General features: G+C 38.0%; 1 protein-coding gene and 1 long non-coding RNA gene across 7 annotated transcripts in view; one reads left to right on the plus strand and one right to left on the minus strand.

Moving 5' to 3' along the window:
* Nucleotides 1-25,766, minus strand: part of LOC145509795 (uncharacterized) — a 1,222,357-nt gene that overhangs the window by 551,823 nt on the left and 644,768 nt on the right. For 5 of the 6 annotated variants that reach the window (XR_014056457.1, XR_014056463.1, XR_014056465.1 and 2 more), the window contains one exon: nt 11,778-11,861. The gene's annotated coding sequence lies outside the window, so the exon portion shown is untranslated. Of the gene's footprint in view, nt 1-11,777; nt 11,862-25,217; nt 25,384-25,766 lie in introns of those variants that run through there. The other variant, XR_014056466.1, reaches the window with a different exon arrangement.
* On the plus strand, nt 616-10,495 carry LOC145509798 (uncharacterized). The gene is made up of 3 exons (XR_014056472.1): nt 616-785; nt 3,574-3,703; nt 7,611-10,495. It is a non-coding gene; the product is annotated as an uncharacterized LOC145509798 (long non-coding RNA).

Consider the following 25,766-nt stretch of genomic DNA (forward strand, 5'->3'; position numbering starts at 1 on the left):
TAACTTTACCTCCTAAAGGATATAAATAGAAAACAGATACACGTTCTAATAATTTATTCAAATCTGTACATTGATGCTGCTTTACAGAAATCAGTTTGCTCATGAGAATTCAAGAGTAAATGAGCTGTGCAAAACAGGTACCTCTGCCTCAGGTTTCAGAAGGTAATGGAGATCACAATATTTAGTTCAGACACGAATGTCCATATTAATTAATTGTCATTTTAAAATCAATCATGATCAATGCCAAACCTTTTTCTTCTCATGTGACATATTATTGGCTGGTTTAGCAAAAGAACTAGTATTACATCTGCTATTGTCATTTGCAATCCCAACCAAATGTGAACTAACCATGAGATGCTCGTAAATACTTCACAATACTGACAAACACAGGAGTTTCAGGGCTGGCTAAGAGTAAGTTTTAAATATCAACCAAATCAATTATGTGAAGACTCTGAACTTGAGTAAGCCCATTTCTAGAAAGCCTCAGGCATATAGCAAATCAGAAAGAAGAGCAACTAAATGGGTGTGTGCATGCTAGGTCACTTTAGTCATGCCTAACTCTTTGTGACCTCATGGACTGTAGCCAGCCAGCCACCTCTGTCCATGGGATTCTCCAGGCAAAAATACTGGGTTGCCTTACCCTCCTCCAGCGGATCTTTCTGACCCAGAGATCAAACCCACGTCTCTTATAACTCCTGCACTGACAGGCAGTTCTCTACCACTAGTGCCGCCTGGGAAGCCCAAACTGAGTGGGGAAGGGACCCAAAGTGAAAAGCTTAAAGCAGGTAAAACACCCACCACCGGCCACAGACACTCCAGGTCTAACCCCTCACTGAAATTATACCCTCTGGGTTCTATTTGATGGCAGGAATTTCTAGGTCTTTCTGTGCTCTGCACCTTCTGGATGCCTGCTGTTTTAAAGGGAAGTTTCTTTATCAAATCCAAAAATGTTTAACAAGCAAAAATCTAGACTAGTTCCTTTATCTTTTATTCTATATTCTCTCGAATGCAAACCCCTAAGGTATTTTCCCCCTTAATTCTTCCTATTACATTAGGATACACTGAACATAAAACACTTTTTTCCCACATTCACTCTACCACATGAAAAATAATTGTTAGTGAAAAAGTTATTACGTCAATCTCTCTTTAAGTAAGAGCCCCACACAATTATAATGGCCCTTTATTTCGAATAGTGCAGACATCATATACATATAATTTAATAGAAACCATTTCAGTTCAAGGGTACCCTGCTGCAGTTATGAAAAGAGACCACCCTTACAGAGGTCCCTTTACACTCCAATGGCTTCATTGTCAAAATTATATAATAGGATAAAAGTTGGGCTGAAAGAGAGGGTCAGTAGTGGGAGAAGCGGGAGGGAGTAAGGCAGGTGGCTATGCCAGGACTTCTCAGTTGGTAATAAAACACTACAAAATTCTCCTTTTCCTCCAGATCCTATAATTAGCAAAACTTGAAATGGTCTGCAGATTCTAGACCCTTGTAGGTAGGAAGGTTTAGAAAAGAATGCAACCAAAAAATGCAATTCATATTCCAAGAAGCTGTTGTCAGAGCAGCTTTACAAACTGCTCATTCCCTTCCTGCTTCTCTCCCACAAGCATCCTCAGCCCCTTCTCCCTGTGTCTTGTTTCTTTTCCTGCAAAGTTTGGCTACAACACAGCTCCCACCCACACACCCCTGCACACCCACATCAAATCCACTCTCCTCTCTGTCCTCTTCCCATTTCTCAACCCAGCTGTTGGGAGGGTCAGATTATGCTAGAGATCCCTATAAAAGTCTTTGAACTAAACCACCTGGAGGTGAGGAAAAAGTTGGAACAGTAACTTGAAAAACATTTTAAGATGGTTTCCTCTCTCTAAATACAACTGCTGTAATCATACTGTTTTCCACATCTTTCGTTGCTCTAAAGTAGAATGAATTTCCTTAGTTTTATTTTTTCTCCTCTTTCTTCTCCTTATTGTCTTCTTCCTCCTCATTCTTTTTTGCTAACTTGAATATAACTTTTCATCTTTGGCAGGTTCTGTTTTCTAAATTATGTCTTGACTTTACATTTTTCCGACAAAAGAACTCTGTCTACATCTTCCTATTCCCTTGCTCCAAACTGCATTTTTTACTAATTAAAGGAGAATTCTGATTACCTCTTTTCGTATATATGATACATTTTACTCCTGTTAGAGTATACAGTCAGTTCTTATTTGCAGTAGTTATGTTCTATCCAGTCACTGTGAACAATGAATCAGTGAATGCGGGAACACTGTTCTTAGGAGAAATACAGAGTTAGGTTCCTGCAAGGCTCTAGTCACAATATTTTTATCAACTAATCACATGTGCTGTGCTTAGTCGCTCTGTCGTGTCCAGCTCTTTGAGACCCCACAGATCGTAGCCCTCCAAGATCCTCTGGTCATGAGGATTCTCCAGGCAAGAATACTGGTGTGAGTTGCCACACCTTCCTCCAGGGGATCTGCCCAACCGAGGGGTCGAACCCAGGTCTCCCACATTGCCAGTGGATTCTTTACCAGCTGAGCTACCAGGGAAGCCATAATCTTGTTTTGTATGTGCTTAAAGACACCTTATTTACTATATATAGTTTATTCATTAGTACTGAAATCTGGACCAACAGCAGTATAACTTACTATTGCACAAAGTTAGTCTAACACCCGCGTTTTGTCCATAAGTGTCACCACAGCTTTCTTGAGCACTAGCATTTCAGAACCACGCATGCACTCTTTTTAACAAAATCACCACTAAAAGCACAAAATGTGAAAATTGTAACACTAAATAGATCAGGAAAAGGATCTTTGTTGACAGTAAGAGAGCTCAAACAAGAAGGCAGAGTATCCCTTTTTTCAAGCTCAACTAGGAATGTGTGAATCACATTCAAATTTTTGCCACTCTGTACATGCCCACGAATGACCACCAAAGCAGTGGGGGGAGGGGGTATAAATTTTGGCTTACAAGTAATTTTTAGCAAGTAAGTAAATTTACAAATACATCTTAAACAGGCATATTGCTATTTTTGTCTCACTTGAAATTTTGGCTCATCAACTTATGAATCAACATTGAGTTAGGGGTAAATAATCGAATAATTACTTGTGTTTCATTTTCTTAGCTAAAGGCTTTTCATGAAAAATTAAGAGATGTTTTAGTCTATTATAGCAAGGCAATAGCTGCCACTGAGTACTATAGCAATCTGTTGTTGCTATTGTTTTTCTTCCAAAAGGATAAAGAGAGATGAAGAGTGTATTTCAAAACAAGGGCTACCAGAAGCAGAAGTAGGGGTCTTGAAATGAGAAGCACCAAAGTGTTAGTTCCAGTGAACCCCTGAGACAAATGGACCAGCACCTGAGGAATATTTGTTATAGTAAGGAAAGCAAACAAATGCATTTATTTAAACACAAGGACAGAAGGAGGGTCAAATGGAGTAAAACTATTAAAATGTGGCCAGGTAATAGGAATTTCTGAGTTATGAAAAAAAAAAAACTGCTGAGCAGAATTTTTTGCAGCTTTTACCTAGGACCATATGCTGAGCATAATGGTAAAGAATGTTTGCCTTGCAGGCCAGGCATATCAATGCAGGAAAGACTGGGACCAGAGAGGACCAACAGAAGCCTACTGAAGTAACCTAGAAAAATGAAGCTGAGAAAAACAAAGTATCAGAGCAATCTGTGAAAGCCATTTGGGGAATTAGTAAGTATTTTTGAATTAATTTAAGAGGTAGGCAAAAATAGATTCATTTAAAATGATTTTTACATTTTGGAATTAGTTGAATAGAGAAATGCCCACAGCACTGAGAGAAGCAGGGGAAACTGAGAGGAGCTCTGAGAACAGCTAAGGATCCAGAGGTAACCTAACTCACGGATGCATTCAATCACAGTATCCACGAGACATCATTTTTCTCCTAACTTTAGTGATACAAAACATTTTCTTCTTTTTACAGAGGAGTATGTTTTATAGTAGATTTAAAGAGGCTAATTATTATTATTTGGTACTTTATTCAAATACTTCCTTTTAAAAATTCTATCCATTTGCATTACCACTGTCACTAGGATCACCTCAAAAGTCTTCTGTTCTCCATACTGGTCACGTATATAGATATTTGAAGTGAATTATCAAACATCTTTGGTCTCCTGTTCCAAAGGTAAATATTCCTTATTTCTTTCGTCTCATCAAATAAATCCCAGGCCATTCATCATTCTAGGCCTTTTCCTCTGGATGTACCCCAGTCTAGCAGCATTAATCTATGTCGCTCAGAAATTAACATCAGTTAGGAGAAACACTATGATGCGTGTTGGGTATAGCAGAATGGTTTTGCTTTTGAAATAAAATGATTTTTGATGCCTGAGACCCTCAGACAAGTATCAAGAGGGGAAATGAAGCCAACTCCCACTGCCTACACTTACCCTGTACTTGTGTAACTAGACCTTAGACTCTAAATCCAGAGTTTTACAGAGCAGAGGACCAGCAACTATGCTCTGAAAATGCCTGATGTTAGACAAGAGAAGTAGGACACAGGAAAAGCAGAACAAGCAGTGCAAATGGAGAGATGGTGGAGAGAACAGAGGGAGAGCCAGAACCGCTAAAGGATCAAAAAGCTAAGCGAAACAAGTTTCAAAATGAAAGACAATATAAGTACATCAAAAGAAGAGTTTTTAAAAATTGGATGACTGAAGAAAAGGCTTTCATGTTTGGCAATGACATGGCTGGTCTTGAAGAAAGCAATCTCTGAAGCATGCTAGGGAGGGAGTTAGATTTTAGGGGTTAGGAAGAAGCTAATAAAGGAGTCACGCAAAGTCCAGAAATCACACAAGGGGGAAATTAAAGAAAGTACGTAAATCCAACAGTAGCTAGACGCATCATATGTTTTCACTTAGGTCATGTTCTCTAACTTGATGTCATTTGTAATTCTCTCAGGGCATTTCAGATTCTGAATCTCCAATACAGAAATGAATCAAAAACAAAAATCTTACTCAGGCAACATTCTAATTATACCCACATACAAAAGCAAATATTATTTTTAAATAAATAAGCAAGAGGACATGAACCGCCCCCTCCAACTCCACCAATTACCTTGTGAACTCACAATAGACTGTGGTTTCAATTACAAAACACCACCATTCTTAGAAATGCTTAACAAGTTGCAGAGATATATTTGGTTTAGTTATTTTAAAGTGTCTCCTTAAAATATACTATTATTGTATGATGATATAACTCTAGGATTTGTGGATTTTCAAAGACAAATTAAGGAAAAGCAGTTATTTGAATACTTGGCCTCAGATTCACTGTTGTTTCAGTGCTTTTATATTTTGAGCACATGCTAATATCTAATGTATAACTTGTCAGAAGACACAAAAAGCTTACACTAATATTGTCAGGACCATATCCACTCCTTTTAAATACAATTCTAAAATTAAACTGGCCGAGTCTTCCCTTTTCCCATAAATTACTTAAGATGAAAAATAAAAAGAGTTTTCAGTGGGAATCTTACTGTACTTCTGTTGAGAATGCTGCTGCTGTGAATACAAACTGATAAAATTGTATTGGGGAGCAATTTGGTATAAGGTATAGGTCAATTATGCTTATATACAGCCTCTGTCCCATTATCCCACCTCTGAATGAGTACTTCAGAGAAATGTTCCCAGTTCCGTAAGTGGTGATGAATGAATGCTTTTGCTTCAGAGCTGCTATGATAGTGGGGCATCAAGGGTAACCTAGATGTTCAAACCTGGGAACTGGATAAGTCAAATGAAGTGGATGTGTATAATACGCAACACCACAGAGCAGCAGGAAGCAAAGACACAGATATGTTTGTTAATATTGCTAATATGAATACATTTCAACAAAATAGCTAAGTAAAAAAATATATTAAAAGAATAAAATCTACACTGCAATATCATTTAAGAAAATAAATCACACAGATATATAAATCATTATGGTATATCTCTCCAGGCTACAGAGGGTGTGAAAGAAATATAAGAGAGGATGGGAGATGAAAGAAACAATAAAATCTAATTTAAAAAAAAGCAAAAAAAACTTAGAATGGTACTTAAATCAGTGCTGCAACTAGTTAAAACTCCAGAAATTCTGAAGTCACTGTAGGGGACAAAATGTTTAGTAATATGTTAAAATGGGAGTAAGCAGAAAAAGATACAGACAAAATGCATTTTTTATTACCCTCTAAAATATTTCATGTTGCTCTCAGGGAAACAGAAACATTATATATTATGTACATGATAAGTTATGAACAAGCAAATATATCTTGAACTCAAACAATGTTTACTTTGGCAAATAGCCAAAACAGAGATTTTTCTTTATAGGAGTATGTAGCTATTGTGAACCATTTGATATTAGATAAAGTGGCTTTGTAGAACCCCCTATTACAAGCCTAGACCAAACACCTGACAACATTATGATGCCTTGGATGAAGAGCAGCACAACTGTGGCTCCTTAGACTCCAGAATCTTAGAATCTTGGAATCTTCAATCTCCAAATTTAGGAATATCATATCAGAAGCAGCAACCATATTTTCCTAATTTCTCAGAAAACCTTTCCACATTTGTTATTCCTGATATGTAAAGAAAACAACCAGGTTTACGTTTCAAATAGCTGATTATGCTTAGTTGTAGCTTATTATGCTGGTTAGAAAGACTAAACTGTAGGAACAAAAACATATAACACCATTTGTACTCACAGTCTATGCCAAGCACCGTGCTTGGCAACATTAACATTTGCTCAGTAACTACTGTGAGGCACCTTTGTGTTTACAATCCTACTTTGTCTTCTTAATAATTCAATAAAAAGGTTAGTATTAGAAATAATTTAAAAAGAAAAAAACAAGGCATGGGGAGATGGAGTAATTTTCAATTGTAACACAGCTAAAATTTGGCAAATTAGACCTTAACCATGGTGGGTACATATCTCTACCCTATTATATAATGCCCTATGATTGATCACTTGAATACCAATTCAATTCCTTTTTGAATCTTTATCATTTTTGTTCCTTAATACAGTGGCCGATTGAGCCAATCCCCGAGTCCTGCCAGCACACTCTCTTCCATTAAACCAGCACTCTTAAAACAGAAGAGCTTACTAACTCAAATATTTTCAACTCAGAACACAACAGAAGTTAGCAAAGTTTAACTTTCTGAAAACGAATTGATGTTCTTAAGATACACCGACTTCTAAAACACAGAAGCACTGCATTGTGGCCAAGACCACGGTAACAGGATAAGAGCACTTAGATTACTAGAACACATTTCATTAGCAGGGATATAAAATCAAGATTTACACAGGCTCCTTCTCTGCAATCAGGAAATTACATTTCCTTGCTTAGAACAGTTACAACTGATAAGATTCTTTTTGCTCACTGCCTCACTCATGTTCTGTTGTTCACAATCAATTAGCTGAAATCAGGTAGATCCATTTGAGATCAGTCAGGGTGAATATAGCCCTGGTTGTTCTCTCTTATTCTGTCAGGTTTTAAGGGTGCTATGAATTACCTCTAGACCTATCTTTACCTTTCAAAAGGTTGGGAGTGAATGCATTTTTCTTACGCTACAAATTATATTTTTCTGACAGTGATTTATTCCTTTGACAGATTCAAGAAGATTGTACCATTATAATATCTGTAATATCAACTAACCTGAGTAGAACAGCACACTTGGCTATGGGATTAAAACTGCGAGCATGCTGGAAAAATCCTGAGCAGAAGATGGCAATCAAATTAAATATATATATATATCTCTTCCAGAAGGAAACCTCTGTATAAGCTCAGGTATAAAAGAACTGATCCTATGAATATATCATAAAGAATTCCCATGAAAGGAATGGGACAAATAGCCAATATCAACAAAATTGTAGCGGAATAGTTCTCTCCATATCTAGAATCTGTTTGGAAAACCTTCTGAGCATCTTCTTTATATGTATCTCCTAGCTATTTCATAGTCCTTTCTATGACTTGTTAACTTTTTTCAATTTAAGATTATTTTACCAAGATCCAGGCAGTATCTTTGGAAATCAAGACAAATATCTTCTAACACTATTATATCTACTGCTGGATCAGAGGCTATAAAAATGCAGGAGATATGTGAAATGCTGAACTCACAGAAGTTTCTTTGCCAAAATCCAAATGAAAAAGTTAGACAGAAAAATAATCCATGCCACGCCCTCTGAGTAATCTCCCTTAAAGAAAAACAGTTTCTTTACAAGGGAAATTTAATGCTGTCAACTTATTTCAGAGCCAGTGGACAAATATATGACGTTTTAAACTTTAATCTTCACTTTCTACTTATGGAACTGCTACTAGAATTAACAGCAGCAATACAAGAGTCAGGAAAACTTACTCATTTAATAGATAAGCTTGCTCTGTTAAATACATGTTAATTTACATCTCAACTTTTTAGTCTCTTATACACATCATTCATTAGGAAAATTAAGCAGAAACAAATTAACATTTGTAGGTGCTACAAATGATATAAATGCATTTTAATTAACGTAGTTAGCATGGATATTACCTAAGAGTTGAACAAACATCTCAATGTAGAAGCTGTTAGCATTTTACCAAAATTTTGTTTAGGAAAAGAGAGCTAAGTGATGGTAAACAGACTACAAAGCTGAATCTTTAAGCAAAGAATTTAAAGTTTATAAAATCTGGAAGTCAAACATAGGAATTAACGGACTATAAACTCCAAGGTCTGCAAGATACTATAAAATTTTAAAAAATATTTTGATGAAAAAAAATCTTGGTAGGAATAGGGTTTTTTTCTGTTTGCCATCAATAAATTCTCTTTGTTGCTTTCTTTAAAAGTTAATCTTTGACTTAAAAATCATACTTATCAAACTCATAACCTTATCAAACTTATCATACTTATCAAACTGATAACCTTGGTATGATGTGGGAATTGGACTATAAAGAAAGCTGAGCGCCAAAGAATCAATGCTTTTGAACTGTGGTGTTAGAGAAGACTCTTGAGAGCCCCTTGAACAGCAATGAGATCCAACCAGTCCATCCTAAAGGAAATCAGTCCTGAATACTCATTGGAAGGACTGATGCTGAAGCTGAAACTCCAATACTTTGGCCACCTGATGCAAAGAACCAACTCATTGGCAAAGACCCTGACGCTGGGAAAGATTGAAGGTGGGAGTAGAAGGGGACGACAGAGGATGAGATGGTTGGATGGCATCACTGACTCGATGGACATGAGTTTGAGTAGGCTCTGGGAGTTGGTGATGAACAGGGAAGTCTGGTGTGCTGCAGTCCATGGGGTCACAAAGAGTTGGACACAGCTGAGTGACTGAACTGAACTGAACCTTGGAAAATGATTTTAAAAGTACTTTCACCAAGATCTGTGCTTAACTGACCAGATATATACCAAGTGGATCCAATACAACTTAAAGATAAATAGCACTTTCTGAGTATTTTGGAGGACTGTGTTTTAATTCATGTAGGTGTACGTGTGTGTTTTAATTCATGTATCTCATATGGCAGAGATTACTAGTTGCTCCTAGTATCATTCTCTTCTTTCTCCTTTAATAATAGCATCTGAAAACTTTAGCAGACATATGACCATTCCAATTAAAAAAACCACATGTCTTAACCTCAAGAGTATACACTCCTTTATACTCAGACACTCAATTTCTAGAACTTGGGTCTAAAGAAATAACCATGGATATGGGGGCAAAGATTTAGCTATGGGAACAATCATTGCATATTGTTTATAATACCGAAAAGTTGGAAAAAGCCTGGAAAATGATTTTTATACAAACTATGGAACTTCAATTCAGTGGACAACTAGCAATCCTTTAAATGTGGTAACAGAATGTTAATGACATAGAAAGATGTTGACTGTAAATAGTAGAAGTCGTAAAAAGCAATTACAAAAACATGGCCTGAATCTAGAACATGGGCCTGATTTAACCTAAAGGAAATGTTGCAGAGAAGAAGGCAATTCTGACTCCGTGTTGGAACTGTTTCTTTGACTTGTTTTTCATTGCTTTTGTTATTATAACCATATACAATGGCCTGCCTCAGAGAATCCTGCCCCTCTGCCTGACTGCTAAACTAAAGTGCCTTTGTTCAGAACCTTGTCCACCTGTAAATGGCAGGAAGGAAGAAATGAACACATCCCCTGCCTGAGGCTTGCCATTCTAGGAGATGTTTGAAAGATTAATGGCCTTTTTACTTGGCTTCCTCACCTCCCCTCGTCTCTGATCTATGAACAACCTGGCATCCAGGCCCTGAGAAGACGGTTAATTTGAGGTGCTAGCCTCCCATGTTCTCAGTCAGCTGCTTTCTGAATCATTTTCCTTGCCTCAACACCTCATCTCTCACATTCACTGGCCTCTTGTGTGGTGAGCAGAATGAACTTGGACTCAGTAACACAAGGGCTGAAGAGGACACGTGAGTGTATAAAGACATGTGAGTGTGTAGTGCAAAGGCTGAAAAGATAATGATTAAAATGTTTGAAATGTGAAAAAGAAAAAGACGACCTTGTCCAATTTCTTTAGAGCCCAGGGTTGCCAGGTAACCAAGGTTTGGCCAACAGGTTGGAAGTGGTAATAACATAGAAGCAGTGAGTTCAATTTCTGGGGTCCCCATGAAAGGAAAGGGGTACACTCTTCTCTTGTTTCCCTTGATTGTGTTCACTGGACTGTAGACGGAACGGCTGCAATTAGAGAAACCATCTATGCACAGTGGAGCAAAACATTAAGACTGTTAGTTTACACCCCACTTTCAGTTTCCTAGTGTGAGAGAAACACAGAGTGCTGGCCTGGTGTGTTGACTGCTCACAATGTACTCAGCAACACAAGCTCCCTTTATCTTATTCAGCTATTGTAACTTTGACTTCTCTACTTGGAGTCAAAAAAAGAAATTCTCATTAAAACCAAAGTATGCTGATATGAGTCATCTGGAAATATCTGAATTGCAGCAAATTTATATTTTAGATCATGGGAAATAACTAGGAGATGTATTGTAGATATTTTCCCAACATCTACAAAGTTGGCACTGGTACTTTGAAGGAATTAATGATTCAAAAGACTCTGAACCTTACCATCTCTGATGCAGGCAACATGATAAAACTGACATTACCTGGCACCATGCTCACTTTCTTTACCAGCTCCATCACTCTGTCCTCAGGTCCCCAAATTCTCTCTCTATCTTTAACCCATGTATTAGGTAGACTTATAATTAAATGGTGGTGGTTGTTGATGTTATGTTTTTTTCCCACTTTAAATTACTGGAAGCATATAGCATAGCCCTAGCTCGGCAGTTCTTGGTCTTTCCCCAGGTTCTACTAGGCTTTTTCATTTATTCCACCTTTTCCTCCCATAATAAGGAAACGGAAGGACTTCCTTGGTGGTCCAGCGGCTAAGACTCTGAGCTCCCAACGGAGGCGGCATAGATTCAATCCCTGGCCAGGGAACTAGATCCCACAAGCAGTAACTAAGAGTGTGCATGCCACAAAAAATGATCTTGCATCCCACAATTAAAAAGACCACACCCACTGCAAGGATTATCAAAGATCCGGAGAGCGGCAACTAACACGTGGCAAAGCCAAATGATTAAATATATACATAAATATTTTAAAAAGAAAGAAAGAAAATAGTAGAGCTATAAGGATCCACAGAGATAAACTAGGTCATTACTGATGTAGAGATAAAGCGAACCTAGAAATGTCAAATCAGCCAAAACCAGTAAGTAAATATTCAGCAACACCTGGATGAGAAGTCTTCTCTCTGGAGAACAAAACCACTGCTATCTTACCTTTGCCGGATAGAGGCCCATTGTCCAGCTGTGTCCTGTCCTCCTGTCAATCCTGTCCTTTCTGTGCCCTTCTATAGTTCTGTCCTGTGATAAAGACAGAGAAAGTGTTTAAGGGTAGAAAAGAAAGAGAGTATACTCATGAGCCAGCAGCACATCTGTAAAATGTTTTTTATTTTTTATTATCCCCTTAATTGAATCTCTTCAAATAATTAGACCTTCATTTTCAAGAGAGTGACTTTGGTCAATCTGTTTTTGCAGAATCCTGAAATGTCCTACCATAGTAGAGCTCTCTCTTCCCAACCTCATTCCAAGTATCCTGTATTCTCTCTCGTAACTGGTAGTATATCTAAGAGAGAAATCTGAACATCACCATTTGTTTCCCTCTGAGGCTTACCCTTCGTATTCAATTAGTTAATGTGTGTGCATGCTAAGTCGCTTCAGCTCATGTGCGACTCTTTGCAACCCTATGGACAGTAGTCCACCAGGCTCCCCTGTCCATGGGATTCTCCAGGCAAGAACACTGGAGTGGGTTGCCATTTCCTCCTCCAAGGGATCTTCCCAACCCAGTGATCAAACCTGCATCACTTACATCTCCTGCATTGGCAGGCAAGTTCTTTACCACTAGTGCCACCTTGGAGGCCTCATTTAGTTAACAACTATTATCAATTCTCAGTTCAGTTCAGTCACTCAGTTGTGTCCGACTCTTTGTGACCCCATGGACTGCAACACGCCAGGCTTCCCCAGCCATCACCAACTCCTGGAGCTTGCTCAAACTCATGTCCATCAAGTCAGTGATGCCATCCAACCATCTCGTCCTCTGTCATTCCCTTCTCCTCCTGCCTTCAATCTTTCCCAGCATCAGGGTATTTTCCAGTGAAGCAGTTTTTCACATCAGGGGGCCAAAATATAGGAGTTTCAGCTTCAGCATCAGTCCTTCCAATGAGTATTCAGGACTGATTTCCTTTAGGATGGACTGGTTTGATCTCCTTGCTGTTCAAGGGACTCTCAAGAGTCTTCTTCAGCACCACAGTTCAAAAGCATCAATTCCATCAGATAGTTATTTCTTTTTTTTTTTTTTATAAATTTATTTATTTTAGTTGGGAGCTAATTACTTTACAATATTGTAATAGCTTTTGCCATACATTGACATGAATCAGCCATGGGTTTACAATAGTTATTTTCTTAAAGCAACTCATCTGCATCACCATCCCTGCTCACTTAGTCCTTACTTAGGCTATAGAAGCAACTTTCTAAATGGCCTCCAAATCTCTCGTTCTATCTGTATTGAATCCCTTCTCTACCTTTCAGCTAGCGGGGTCATTCAAAAAGGCAAATCTAGTCACAGCTACATTAACTCCTTCAGAGACTGCCCTAAACTTTAGGATATCAGGCCCTGTGTCACCCAGCTCTGCATGAAACTTCTCTTAAGTACCATCTTTGACTCATTTCTCTACCATTCTACTCTGCAGGCTTCTCTGTTACTTCAGGGTCTTAAATGCGACATGTGTTGTTCTTTTGACATATGTTGTAACTGTCAGGCCGAAGATAAATTATAATAAACCCTTTAAAATGATCTCTGTGAGTCTCCAGTTTTAGCCCACTAAATATTTCTTGTATTTCAAAGGCATCTTGTTCATGCTGGTATGATAGCATCACTCTAATGTCACACATAAGATGCAAAGGTTCAGACTCTTTCCTTCTCTATTGGAAGCAGCTTAAAGAAGAGATTATGTATTCATCCTTTGATTACAAGTAACTAGCAAATGGATAATACATGATAAGTATTCAATAGCAATTGCTTGAATTAATGAAAAACAAATACATTAACAAAGACCAAAATTTGTGCTTCCAGCCTGGACACAATCAAGTACTGAATATCTTAATCAACCTTGACCTTGTTATGAACTAACAACTTCAGCCCAAGCTGCCTATGCCACATATGCCACTATGAATGTATACATACACATACACAAGATATAAATAAATATAACTAAACAGTAACATCTTTTCCAGAGTTTAGATTTCCTTCCTCTAATTGATATCACAGACCATTCTTTTCATGAAAAATGACAACATGACAAATGACTACTACATTTCCATAGTAGTTCAAGAGGACCAGCTGCTCTAACATTAAAACTAACCTATCATAGTGTCCAACTTTATAGAGCTAATCTCTAGCTCTCCCAAAAAAAAAAAAAAAAAAAATGATAAATTAACACCTGCCAACAAAGTTATCCAAAGTGCCCAAATAGACTGAATACAAACATTATTTGAGATATCTCCCAACTCCACACCTAATTTAAAAGGGAAAAAAAATATTTGGGAATGGAGGGATAGACATGATTAGGCACTTTGTTCGAGATGGCATCTGGACATAGTATTACTATAACTACAGCAGATATAAAGGCCAATTACATTAAAATATTTCCAGTTACAAGATAAAAAAAAAAATAGAGAAACAAGTTTGCCAATAAGAGTGAAAAATTTTAGGCTGGTAATTGGATTACAGAGTTCTAAGTTTTATTATAGCAATAGAATGCTATGTGGAAATGTTCACTTTTCCCATATCTCGGCTGCTGAAATGTATGCATACCAGTGATCCTATTGAAATTGCTTTGTATAGACTCCTAACTACCTATTAATCTCAACAAAAAGAAACATTAAAAAATGCCAAAAAGTCTTTAAGAATTCCAGCTGTCTCCTTTCCGCCTAGAGTAATTTTACAATGCACTAATGTGACTTTACTAAAAATATATAATAAACAACTGAAGCTAGAAATAAACTGCCTTTTTCTGAAAACTACTTATTTTGAAGAAGTTTATATTACCAGTTCAAGTTGTTGTCATGATATCTTAGTATATCTTAAAAAAAAAAAAAAAGCAATATAGTCTTTCTCATGGTAAGTGATGTTAACAGCTTGTTTCAGAGATCCTAGTTCAAGAGATTCTTGCTTAAACTTTTATGGATTGAAACTACCATTACTGTTAGAAGCAGTATTGTCAACCAGTTTTCTTTGCCTGAATCTAAACTTTACACATATTATCCCATAAACTAATGGAGTTACCTTTTCTACTATACAGACTATTTTTAACATGTTTCCAGGCACTAGAACTATGACAAATATCATGGAAGAACTTAAATACTGGTAAAAAGATTTCGAGTCAGACATAGGTTAGCTGACCTCACATTAGGAAGGAAAGTTGTAACCTTAATTATGACAGTCAAGATATAATCTTTTTTTTCATGAAACCATCAAAATTTTGTAAAAGAGGTTGGAAAGACACAGAATAAGGGAATCAACCACCATTAGGAAGTCAGTGACCATATTAGACTTATTTCCTGAGGATTTTTACTCCAGTATCTGTACCATTTTGTAAATGTATTATGCTTAATATTTCACTACTAATGAATCAATCCTATGCCACTCATTTTACAACTTTTCTATAGACTAGTTGTTAAAGTCAGCTGGGGTTTCAAGAGCAAGTAATTCAGCTAGGCACAAAACAAAAGAACAGAGTGATGTATTTTTACATAATTAAAAGTTTTACTTTTAAAAAAGCAAATGAAAATCTAACTTAGTCAAACCATTTTTTGTTCTATAACATTTCTTATTCTATAATAATTTTATGGGCCTAGCTCAAGCTGACCTTTAAAATTATATTACTATTAAGATTAAATAAGGCACTCTCTGAAATTGATGGTCATGGTATTAATACAATGTGAAATGGAATATGGAATCTACTTAAATTCATTCTTTATCGGAAGCAATACAGTATTTGGACACTAATCAGATGTGTAGGCAAGAGATTCAGTTAAATGCTATTATTAAACACAATTTACTGGAATGAAATATTTCACACCAGTAACCATTGCAAATAATGGACAGGGATCTTTTTTGCACATTCTCTGAGCAGATCAATTTCACTATCTTTATACATAAACGGCATGTGTTTTATAAAATATAGAAAGAATATTTATGATCTGATTAGTTATTAGGCCTACTCTAATTGTTCAAGTGATATTTTTTTTTTTTTCTTTTTGGCCAATGTGAGGTCATACACTTGGCACCTACATTTAAAACTGAAATAACATGTCTATGTAATTTTGAATTTTGTTATATTAGTACATCAGTGGAGAAGGCAATGGCACCCCACTCCAGTTCTCTTGCCTGGAAAACCCCATGGACGGAGGAGCCTGGTAGGCTACAGTCCATGGGGTCGCTAAGAGTCAGACACGACTGAGCGACTTCACTTTCACTTTTCCCTTTCATGCACTGTAAAAGGAAATGGCAACCCACTTGAGTGTTCTTGCCTGGAGAATCCCAGGGATGGCAGAGCCTGGTGGGCTGCCGTCTATGGGGCCGCATAGAGTTGGACACGACTGAAGCAACTTAGCAGCAGCAGCAGCACTACATCAGTGGATCTCAAAAGACCACTGACAATTAGATGCCAACTGGCAGGAAGGTTAGCAAAGAAATCTCACAAATCTAATATACTTTCTTAATTACAAAACACCATCATTTTAAACAAGTTTTAGCAGTACAAACTATTTTTGGAATCATTACTTAATATTAACTGCTGTCTTAATGACTCTTCCCAAATGCAAAATGCATAAAATACATATGCATGCTTGATTTTCCATGAACAGAGAAATTTACTAGTTATCATTAAGAATCAGAACTCAAAAATAAAGTTGATTAATTACAAATGACAATGGGTGGGCAATATAGTCCAATAAAAACATCCCAATAAGTAATAACATCAGCCTGGGCATCTGATTTTTGTTTTGAAACTGACCTTGAGCAGCTCAATTTTGAGTCTTTGAGCATTATCTATAAACATATTTAATATTATTTTCATTTCTTTGGCTTGCAGAATAGACATAAAAATATGAGAGTATATTCAGTAGCACCACCTTGAGAATTTAAATTGGGAAATCTGTCAGAAGTGGTTAAATGATGAATAAATCATGACAATAAAAAATTTTTAAAAATCTGAAGTATGATACTAAAAAATTTCTGAATAAATCCCCATTTAATATTTAATAGTACTTTATCCTCAAAATAAATTTGAGAAACATTTCATTAATCTGAAAGAGAATTCTATAGTTGTTCCTTTAAATTTGTGGAGGAGGTCACAGATGGTGGAACTTCCCATGAAAACAGGACAAACTGAATTTCCCTTCCAAGGTTCACATATTTTTAATATTTGTTCTTTAATTGAAGGATAGTTGCATTACAGTATTATGTTGGTTTCTGCCAAACATTAGCATGAATCAGCCACAGGTATACATATGTTCTCTCCCTCTTGAACCTCCCTCCCACTTCCCTCTCCATCCTACCTCTCTAGGTTGTTACAGAGCCCAGGTTTGAGTTCCCTGAGTCATTTGCAAATTCCCATTGGCTATCTATTTTACATGTGGTAAAGTGCATTTCCATGTTACTCTCTCCATACATCCCACCTTCTTCCTCTCCCCTCCAGCCGTGTCTATACTATTTCAAAGGGCTTACAGATATACTAAATATCATCTGAGGCTCCCATTGGGCCCACATTAAGAAATATTACTTTATAGACAACCCTAAGAATGGCAGAAAATACCTGCAAATGAAGCATCTGACAAGGGATTAATCTCCAAAATATACAAACAGCTCATGGAGCTCAATTGAAAAAAAAAATCAAAAACTGAGCAGAAGATCTAAGTAGAAATTTTCCAAAGAGAGAAAAATAGCCAAAAAGCTCACCATCACTAATTATCAGATAAATGCAATCAAAACTACAATGAGGTATCACCTCACACTGATCAGAATGACCATCACCAAAAAATATACAAACAATAATGCTAAATAGGGTGTAGAGAAATGGGACTCCTCTACACTGTTGTGGAAGTGTAAATTGGTACAGCCACTATGGAAAAGAGTATGGAGATTCCTTATAAAACTAAAAACAGAACTACCATATGACACAGCAACCCCACTCCTGGGTATATACACAGAGAAAAACAGAATTTGAAAAGATACAAGCACTCCAATGTTCATCACAGCACTATTTACAATAGCCAGGACATGGCTATTGTAACAGAGGAATGGATAAAGAAGAAAAGAAGATGTGGTGTTTGTGTATACACATACACACACACACACACACTCATGGACTATGCACATATATATACATACAATGGAATACACATCTGTATATACATGCTGCTGCTGCTGCTAAGTCGATTCAGTCATGTCTGACTCTTAGTGACCCCATGGACTGCAACCTACCAGTCTCCTCCGTCCATGGGATTTTCCAGGCAAGAGGACTGGAGTGGGGTGCCATTGCCTTCTCCTGTGTATATATATATATACACACACACAATGAGATATCAGCCATAAAAAAAGAACAAGATAAGGCCATTTGAAGACACATGGATGGACCTAGAGATTGTCATTCTGAGTGAAGTATGTCAGACACAAAAAGACAAATATTATATGATATAAATTATATGTGGATTCTAAAAAAAAAGGTACAAACGAACTTATTTACAAAACAGAATTAGAGTCACAGATGTAGAAAACAAACTTTAGTTTCCAGGGGATAAGGGGGAAGGAGGAATAAGTTGGGATTGACATATACATACTACTATGTATAAAATAGATAACTAATAAGCACTTACCGTACAGCACAGGGAACTCTACTCAATACTCTGTAATGGGCTATAGGGGAAAAGAATTAAAAAAAGAAAAAAGAGTGGGGATATGTCTATATATAACTGATTTTCTTTGCTATACACCTGAAACTAACATGGCATTGTAAAACAAGAATAATGCAATAAAAATTTTTAAAGAAATTATTTCACAGGAAATTCTTATGCATTTTGTTTTTGTTTAGGTAATATTTATACCTATCACTGCATATACATTATAAAGAAAATATTGAGTAAGTTTTTACAAATACACACTCCAGCAAAGGCCTGTCTAGTCAAGGCCATAGTTTTTCCAGTGGTCATGTATGGATGTGAGAGTTGGACTGTAAAGAAAACTGAGCACCAAAGAATTGATGCTTTTATTTTTTTTTTACAAATGTAAAGTGTTTTTTTTTTTTATTTTTTTTTTATTTTTTTATAAATTTATTTATTTTAGTTGGGGGCTAATTACTTTACAATACTGTAATAGTTTTTGCCATACATTGACATGAATCAGCCATGGGTTTACATGTGTTCCCCTTCCTGGACCCCCCACCCACCTCCCTTCCCATCCCATCCCTTTGGGTCATCCCATTGCCCCGGCCCTGAGCCCCTGTCTCATGCATCGAACATGGAATGGTGTTCTGTTTCACATATGATAATATACATGTTTCAATGCTATTCTCCCAGAACGTCCCACCCTCACCTTCTCCCTCAGAGTCCATAAAATTGTTCTATGCATCTGTGTCTCTTATTCTGTCTCGCATATAGGGTTATCGTTACCATCTTTCAAATTCCATATATATGCATTAGTATACTGTATTGTTGTTTTTCTTTCTGGCTTACTTCACTCTGTATAATGGGCTCCAGTAGAACCGGTTCAAATGTATTTTTTTTAATGGCTGAGTAATATTCCATTGTGTATATGTACCACAGCTTCCTTATCTATTCGTCTGCTGATGGACATCTAGGTTGCTTCCATGTCCTGGCTATTGTAAACAGTGCTGCGATGAACATTGGGGTACACGCATCTCTTTCAATTCTGGTTTCCTCGGTGTATATGCCCAGCAGTGGGATTGCTGGGTCATATGGCAGTTCTATTCCCAGTTTTTTAAGGAATCTCCACACTGTTCTCCATAGTGGCTGTACTAGTTTGCATTCCCACCAACAGTGTAAGAGGGTTCCCTTTTCTCCACACCCTCTCCAGCATTTATTGCTTGTAGACTTTTGGATAGCAGCCATTCTGACTGGTGTGAAATGATACCTCATTGTGGTTTTGATTTGCATTTCTCTAACAATGAGTGATGTTGAGCATCTTTACATGTGTTTGTTAGCCATCTGTATGTCTTCTTTGGAGAAATGTCTGTTTAGTTCTTTGGCCCATTTTTTGATTGGGTCGTTTATTTTTCTGGAATTCAGCTGCAGAAGTTGCTTGTATATTTTTGAGATTAATTGTTTGTCTGTTGCTTCGTTTGCTATTATTTTCTCCCATTCTGAAGGCTGTCTTTTCACCTTGCTTATAGTTTCCTTTGTTGTGCAAAAGCTTTTAATTTTAATTAGGTCCCATTTGTTTATTTTTGCTTTTATTTCTAATATTCTGGGAGGTGGGTCATGGAGGATCCTGCTGTGATTTATGTCGGAGAGTGTTTTGCCTATGTTTTCCTCTAGGAGTTTATAGTTTCTGGTCTTACGTTTAGATCTTTAATCCATTTTGAGTTTATTTTTGTGTATGGTGTTAGGAAGTGTTCTAGTTTCATTCTTTTACAAGTGGTTGACCAGTTTTCCCAGCACCACTTGTTAAAGAGATTGTCTTTTCTCCATTGTATATTCTTGCCTCCTTTGTCGAAGATAAGGTGTCCATATGTGCGTGGGTTTATCTCTGGGCTTTCTATTTTGTTCCATTGATCTATATTTCTATCTTTGTGCCAGTACCATACTGTCTTGATGACTGTGGCTTTGTAGTAGAGCCTGAAGTCAGGCAGGTTGATTCCTCCAGTTCCATTCTTCTTCCTCAAGATTGCTTTGGCTATTCGAGGTTTCTTATAATTCCATACAAATTGTGAGATGATTTGTTCCAGTTCTGTGAAAAATACCATTGGTAGCTTGATAGGGATTGCATTGAATCTATAGATTGCTTTGGGTAGTATACTCATTTTCACTATATTAATTCTTCCAATCCATGAACACGGTATATTTCTCCATCTGTTTGTGTCCTCTTTGATTTCTTTCATCAGTGTTTTATAGTTTTCTATATATAAGTCTTTTGTTTCTTTAGGTAGATATATTCCTAAGTATTTTATTCTTTTTGTTGCAATGGTGAATGGTATTGTTTCCTTAATTTCTCTTTCTGTTTTCTCATTATTGGAGTATAGGAATGCAAGGGATTTCTGTGTGTTAATTTTATATCCTGCAACTTTACTATATTCATTGATTAACTCTAGTAATTTTCTAGTAGAGTCTTTAGGGTTTTCTATGTAGAGGATCATGTCATCTGCAAACAGTGAGAGTTTTACTTCTTCTTTTCCTATCTGTATTCCTTTTATTTCTTTTTCAGCTCTGATTGCTGTGGCCAAAACTTCCAAAACTATGTTGAATAGTAGTGGTGAAAGTGGGCATCCTTGCCTTGTTCCTGACTTTAGGGGAAATGCTTTCAATTTTTCACCATTGAGGATAATGTTTGCTGTGGGTTTGTCATATATAGCTTTTATTATGTTGAGATATGTTCCTTCTATTCCTGCTTTCTGGAGGGTTTTTATCATAAATGGATGCTCAATTTTGTCAAAGGCTTTTTCTGCATCTATTGAGATAACCATATGGTTTTTTTCTTTCAATTTGTTAATGTGGTGTATTACATTGATTGATTTGCGGATGTTAAAAAAAACCTTGCATTCCTGGGATAAAGCCCACTTGGTCATGATGTATGATCTTTTTAATATGATGTTGGATTCTGTTTGCTAGAATTTTATTAAGGATTTCTGCATCTATGTTCATCAGTGATATTGGCCTGTAGTTTTCCTTTTTTGTGACATCTTTGTCTGGTTTTGGAATTAGGGTGATGGTGGCCTCATAGAATGAGTTTGGAAGTTTACTGCAATTTTCTGGAAGAGTTTGAGTAGGATAGGTGTTAGCTCTTCTCTAAATTTTTGGTAGAATTCCGCTGTGAAGCCGTCTGGTCCTGGGCTTTTGTTTGCTGGAAGATTTCTGATTACAGTTTCGATTTCCGTGCTTGTGATGGGTCTGTTAAGATCTTCTATTTCTTCCTGGTTCAGTTTTGGAAAGTTATACTTTTCTAAGAATTTGTCCATTTCTTCCAAGTTGTCCATTTTATTGGCATATAGCTGTTGGTAGTAGTCTCTTATGATCCTTTGTATTTCTGTGGAGTCTGTTGTGATCTCTCCATTTTCATTTCTAATTTTGTTGATCTGATTCTTCTCCCTTTGTTTCTTGATGAGTCTGGCTAATGGCTTGTCAATTTTGTTTATCTTCTCGAAAAACCAGCTTTTAGTTTTGTTGATTTTTGCTATGGTTTCTTTTGTTTCTTTTGCATTTATTTCTGCCCTAATTTTTAAGATTTCTTTCCTTCTACTGACCCTGGGGTTCTTCATTTCTTCCTTCTCTAGTTGCTTTAGGTGTAGAGTTAGTTGATTCATTTGATTTTTTTCTTGTTTCTTGAGGTACGCCTGTATTGCTATGAACCTTCCCCTTAGCATTGCTTTTACAGTGTCCCATAGGTTTTGGGTTGTCGTGTTTTCATTTTCATTCATTTCTATGCATAATTTGATTTCTTTTTTGATTTCTTCTGTGATTTGTTGGTTATTCAGAAGCGTGTCGTTTAGCCTCCATATGTTGGAATTTTTAATAGTTTTTTTCCTGTAATTGAGGTCTAATCTTACTGCATTGTGGTCAGAGAAGATGGCTGGGATGATTTCAATTTTTTTTAATTTACCAAGGCTAGATTTATGGCCCAGGATGTGATCTATCCTGGAAAAAGTTCCGTGTGCACTTGAGAAAAAGGTAAAATTGATTGTTTTGGGGTGGAATGTCCTGTAAATATCAATTAAATCTAATTTGCCTATTGTATCATTTAAAGTTTGTGCTTCCTTGTTAATTTTCTGTTTAGTTGATCTATCCATATGCGTGAGTGGAGTATTAAAGTCTCCCACTATTATTGTGTTATTGTTAATTTCCCCTTTCATACTTGTTAGTATTTGCCTTATATATTGTGGTGCTCCTATGTTGGGTGCATATATATTTATGATTGTTACGTCTTCTTCTTGGATTGATCCTTTGATCTTTATGTAGTGTCTGTCCTTCTTTGTCCCTTTTCACATCCTTTATTTTAAAGTCTATTTTATCTGAAATGAGTATTGCGACTCCTGCTTTCTTTTGGTCTCCGTTTGCATGAAATATGTTTTTCCATCCCTTCACTTTCAGCCTGTGTGTGTCCCTAGTTTTGAGGTGGGTCTCTTGTAGACAGCATATATAGGGGTCTTGTTTTTGTATCCATTCAGCAAGCCTTTGTCTTTTGGTTGGGGCATTCAACCCATTTACATTTAAGGTAATTATTGATAAGTATGATCCCGTTGCCATTTACTTTGTTGTTTTGAGTTCGTGTTGAAACATCCTTTCTGTTTCCTGTTTAGAGAAGATCCTTTAGCATTTGTTGGAGAGCTGGTTTGGTGGTGCTGAATTCCCTCAGCTCTTGCTTGTTTGTAAAGCTTTTGAATTCTCCTTCATATCTGAATGAGATCCTTGCTGGGTACAGTAATCTGGGTTGTAGATTATTCTCTTTCATTACTTTAAGTATGTCCTGCCATTCCCTTCTAGCCTGAAGGGTTTCTATTGAAAGATCAGCTGTTATCCTTATGGGGATCCCCTTGTGTGTTATTTGTTGTTTTTCCCTTGCTGCTTTTAATATTTGTTCTTTGTGTTTGATCTTTGTTAATTTGATTAATATGTGTCTTGGGGTGTTTCACCTTGGGTTTATCCTGTTTGGAACTCTCTGGGTTTCTTGGATTTCTGTGACTATTTCTTTCCTCATTTTAGGGAAATTTTCAACTATTATCTCCTCGAGTATTTTTTCATGGCCTTTCCTTTTATCTTCTTCTTTTGGGACTCCTATGATTCGAATGTTGGGGCGTTTCATATTGTCCCAGAGGTCCCTGAGGTTTTCCTCATTTCTTTTGATTCTTTTTTCTTTTTTCCTCTCTGTTTCGTTTATTTCCATCATTCTATCTTCTACCTCACTTATCCTATCTTCTGCCTCCGTTATTCTACTGTTGGTTCCCTCCAGAGTGTCTTTTTATCTCCTTTATTTCATTATTCATTCTATATTGACTCCTTTTTATTTCTTCTAAGTCCTTGATAAACATTTCTTGCATCTTCTCAATCTTTGTCTCCAAGCTATTTATCTGTAACTCCATTTTGCTTTCAAGATTTTGGATCATTTTTATTATCATTATTCTAAATTCTTTTTCAGATAGATTCCCTATCTCCTTCTCTTTTGTTTGGTTTTGTGGGCATTTCTCATTTTCCTTTACTTGCTGAGTATTTCTCTGCCTTTTCATCTTGTTTAGATTGCTGTGTTAGGCATGGCCCTTCTGTATTCTGGTAGTATGAAGTTCCTCTTTATTGTGGAGGTTCCTCACTGTGGTTGGGGTTGGACAGGTGGCTTGTCAAGGCTTCCTGGTTGGGGGAGCTTGTGTCGGTGTTCTGGTGGGTGGAGCTGGATTTCTGCTCTCTGGCGTGTGTGTGGTGAGCTCGCAGTGTCTCGGCCGCACTGGGTTCGCCCCCGCTCACGGCGTGTGTGCTTTCCCCGTCTACCCTGCTCAGGCTTCAGGTTACTCAGCCGGGGAGTGGGCCGGGGAGTGGGCCCTGAGATGCGTGCACTTCCCAGGTCTAAGCCGCTCAGGTTCAGGCTCCCGGTTACTCCACAAAGGCGCAGACTCGGTTTCGCCCACGGCTTGTGCCGTTCCCAGTCGGAGCTGCTCAGGCGGCCAGGAGTTTGGCGAGCGCACTCTCCCCTGTTGGGGCGGTGCGGCTTATCACCTCCCTGGTCCCCGCCTCGGTTTACGGGCACGCCCGGCTCCGGTGTGCTTTGTGTCGGTTCTGGGGAGCTGGTCTCTGGCTGCGACCCTCCCGGCGGCTGTCGACCCTCCGGGATCTCAGGCAGTCTTTGCTTAGAAACTGGGAGCCTGTTTGCAGATTGGTAGGGGGTGCCCTCTCTGGGGCCGAGTTTGCCCCTTTCCGGCTCTGGCGGGCCCCACCTGCCTGCTGTGTCCGGCGGGGGATGGGGCGGTCCGCAGCCGGCTAGCTCTCCTCTGGTATCGCTCAGTCCTTTGTTCTGTGAGCGGGCCGGCAGTGCCTTAGAGTTGGGCTTTTCGCGGGATAGTTCTCTCTCTCTGGCTGTCCCACAGTTTAGGTTACTATCTCACGTTAGCTCCCTCAGATTGCCCTCGGGGCACTCGGGCCCGGTCCTTACCCTAGGCAGTGCCGCCCGCTCCTCTCCGTTCAGCCCCCACTTGCTGGTGGCGAATGATGCGAGCATCTGGGGTTCTTTGCTGGGAGTTGCTTTAGGTACGTAATCTGTGGGTTTTATTTATTTTTTCCTCCCAGTTACGTTGCCCTCCGAGATAAGAAATCTTCCCCCACACCCGCCGGTGAGAGGGTTTCCTGGTGCTTGGAAATTTCTCCTCTTTTATGACTCCCTCCCCGGGACGGGTCTCCGTCCCTAACTCTTTTGTCTCTCTTTTTATCTTTTATAATTTCTCCTACCTCTTTTGAAGATAATGCGCTGTCTTTGTGGAAGCCTGACATCCTCTGCCAGCCTTCAGAAGTAGTTTTGTGAAGTTTGCTCAGCATTCAGATGTTCTTTCGATAAATTTGTGGAGGAGAGAGTGGTCTCCCCGTCCTATTCCTCCGCCATCTTAGTCCCGCCTCCGAATTGATGCTTTTAAACTGTGGTGTTGGAGAAGACGCCTGAGAGGCCCTTGGGCTGCAAGGAGATCCAATCAGTCCATCCTAAAGGAAACCAGTCCTGAAAATCCATTGGAAGGACTGATATTGAAGCTGAAACTCCAATACTTTGGCCACCTGATGTGAAGAACTGATCCATTTGAAAAGACCCTGATGCTGGGAAAGATTGAGGGGAGAAGAGAAGGGAGAAGGGGGCAATGGAGGATGAGATGGTTGGATGGAATCACCGACTCAATGAGCATGAGTTTGAGTAAACTTCGGGAGCTGGTGATGGACAGGGAGGCCTGGTATGCTGCAGTCCAGGGAGTCACAAGAGTTGGACATGACTGAGCGATGGAACTGAACTGA

This window comes from Giraffa tippelskirchi, chromosome 6 (assembly GCF_054371585.1).
Source record: "Giraffa tippelskirchi isolate mGirTip1 chromosome 6, T2T-mGirTip1v1.2.pri, whole genome shotgun sequence".
Classification (NCBI taxonomy): Eukaryota; Metazoa; Chordata; class Mammalia; order Artiodactyla; family Giraffidae; genus Giraffa; species Giraffa tippelskirchi.